The following is a 3501-nucleotide window of genomic DNA, read 5'->3' on the forward strand; positions in this document are numbered from 1 at the left end:
GTTGGCATCCAATACATGTTGCATTACTGCCGCCTACTAGACTGGAGTATAACTCCCTTATACTTCGCTTAAAAATACAAAATATAATACAACCAAAACCCTACCATCTAAAACTACACTCACATATAAAATAAAATAAATAAATAAATAATAATATCTACCATACTCCCCTATTTAAATATATTTATTCCTACTTCAGGCCAACAGCCTGAAAGGATGGGACACCACCACTTAACACACCCTGTAACTCTTCTGATGTCAAGTCTTGCACACCCAAATACCTCTCTGCAACTGCCACCACAACCTATATTTTCTGCGACTTACGTTCCATCCCTGCAGTACAGTTGATAACCATTGCTATAAATGCCAAAAATCCAATCTTACTGAAACATATATCACTTGTTGGTTTATCCCTCTGTACTGGTACATATATATTACTCACACCATTCCTCTCAGGATCCCTCCCACTTGACCCATCTTCCTCTACTTTCTTCACTGCCTCAGCATATGACAACTTCTGCACTACTCTAACCCTGGAAACCTCAACCTGCCTCTCTCGCACCGGACATTTCGTATCCCCAGCCACATGGGCACCACTACAATTTACACATACCACCACTTTCCCCATCTTCTTTAACAAACCATCTCCCTTTTTTCTGTCATTTTTAACCGACTCAAACTCCCCCTCTTCCTCCCTCTCTCTCTTAGACCTCCTCTGCCTCTCTTTTCACCTCCATTCCTCCTCCGTATTCCAAGTATAACTCTCCTTATGAAAATACTGCACTTCTACTGACATACATTACCAGTCAAAAGTCTGGACACACCTACTCAATCAAGGGTTTTTCTTTATTTTTACTATTTTTTACATTGTAGAATAATAGTGAAGACATCAAAACTATGAAATAACACATATGGAATCATGTAGTAACCAAAAAAGTGTTAAACAAATCAAAATATATTTTATATTTGAGATTCTTCAAATAGCCACCCTTTGCCTTGATGACAGCTTTGCACACTCTTGGCATTACATTTTCAGTAGCAAGGCCACTTGAATAAGTAGGCCTAAATAGTCAGAATATCCTAATCGGTTTTGCTAAATATGCAAATGTTCATGGAACATGAGGTCATATGGAGGGGTGAGAGTCAGAGGACACTTATGATTCTAGCTAGGTTATTTAGTAGGTCTGTTCATGACTGCAATGTAGTCCTACACTATAATTTGTAGCCTCATGTATGTATCCATACATGTTTATACCTTCAACAAGAGAGACTCAGGAGAACAAAGATGGTATTCTCATTATGATCTTGTAAAGCAGAACCATTGGCAAATAATACAGTTTATCCATTATCCACTAGGTGACAGTGTCCTCTAATGTACTGTTACGTGATCTGTGTCTGTGTGTGTGTGTTAAAAAAAATGTGGAGCATGTAATCATCACTGATATTCAATTAATTGATCATCAATAATTATACTCATACATAGTGTTCCTGGTCTCCTTTTTTAAACAAACACATTTTTATTAAAATGAAACATGTTACAGGTTCTCAAAACGTGCAAAATAAATCATGGGGAGATCTCAATTGTATACTCCTCGTATCCTCGCTCCGCATTTCTTTCTCAAAACCCATTGGAGGAGAAGGTCAGAGGGGAAGGACCTCTGGCTTTCTTATCCAATGGGTTTTGAGAAGGAGACAAGGAGAGAGGACGTGAGGAGTATCCAATTGAGATCTTTCCCACAGCTCAAAACCATTTATGGTAGAGGTGGAATAATGGTCTGGGCTGTTTTTCATGGTTCGGGCTAGGCCCCTTAGTTCCAGTGAAGGGAAATCTTAACGCTACAGCATACATTCTAGACGATTCTGTGCTTCCAACTTTGTGGCAACAGTTTGGGAAAGGCCCTTTCCTATTTCAGCATGACAATGCCCCCGTGCACAAAGCGAGGTCCATATAGAAATGGTTTGTCGAGATCAGCGTGGAAGAACTTTACTGGCCTGCACAGAGGCCTGACCTCAACCCCATCGAACACCTTTGGGATTAATTGGAACGTCGACTGCGAGCCAGGCCTAATCGCCCAACATCGGGGGAAGAAATAAGACTTTGGAGCAATGGAAATATCCATTGACTGGCCGAGTTGTCTCAAGGCACATAACACAGAAATACTGTTTAAAGTAATAATGTCCCAAAACATAAATCAATCACAGAGGCATCCTTCAGTTTATCTCATGATACTTTAAATACAATAATGCAGGAATATCAATTATCTTACCATGTCATTTCTTCTGTGAGAATTTTCTTTGCTGCTAAAAGGTTAAATGAAAGTAAACAAGAGAAAGAAGTGTAAAATGTATTTTAAATGTATGAATGAGTGCAATAACATAAGATTCAAGCACCCCGTGTAAAAGTAAAGGTTGAGTGGTTCTGAATCTAACTGCCTTCAATGATATCACATTGAATAAACTTCAAACAAATATTCCCCTCAGTGATAGGTCACTACAGTTTCCCATCATCGTTAAAGGTCTGATACATCTCTCTGTATCAGTCCAACTAGTAGAGCTGTATTTTGAGAAATCCCAAACATCTGAAAAGCCTTTAATAAAACATAATACTGTATTTGGTCATGAGTTATTGCAGAGCTGGCATGAGCAGCAACTTGTAATACTGTACATGTTAAATCATTTATCAAAGAATATTGCACTGATCCCTCTCAAGAATATCATAGGCACTTTAGACCTGCTTAAGTAGTAATATGAATATCATGGAAAAGACACTTAATTTAAAATGGACACATTGTCATTAGTCAGTCGTTTAGTCCTTCTACTCTGTAGAATGATACGCTGTAAGATCCACCAGACATTGGTTCTTTGAGCAGCAAAGATGCCTTGATAATAAAGCAGACTGCTAGTGGTTGTTGCACATTATTCCCTCATAGGATGGCCATTCAGTCAATGCCACAACCAGTAGCCAACTAAGATGTGAATACTGTATATACTTTAGAAGGGTAGCTCAACACAGAGATGACAGACGCTCCCACCACCTGCCATCTGGAGAAGTTCGCCTCGGCCAGGGCTGCAAGGCAACGTGCTAGAGACCTCTCTCATCCCTGTGATCATTGGACCTGACATCCCAGACAGGTGTCTGTGGTCTCAGGGGGGTGGGGGTGGTTGGGGCGAGGGGAGAAGTCTGTCTTTCCAAATTTTGCGGGTGCAAGTTTTGGTTTTGGATCAACACATTACAGAAGGTCACTTCATTGAAAAAAACACACTTCTGTTTTCTGGGCTTACTGCTGTATATAAAACATGACATGGCTAAATGTGAATATAAAATTGTTTTGTTTCAGTCATCTGTATGAGTCAACCAGCATCAGCTCTGTATCAAATCCATACCCACTGGGCACATCACATCATTTCAACGTGGTAAATTAGGTAATATATGGTGAACCTAAATTCACTCTCTCAAAAAGACAGCAGAAAGTTTGTTGAATTCCCAATGTGTTATCACTA

Source organism: Coregonus clupeaformis, chromosome 17 (assembly GCF_020615455.1).
Source record: "Coregonus clupeaformis isolate EN_2021a chromosome 17, ASM2061545v1, whole genome shotgun sequence".
Classification (NCBI taxonomy): Eukaryota; Metazoa; Chordata; class Actinopteri; order Salmoniformes; family Salmonidae; genus Coregonus; species Coregonus clupeaformis.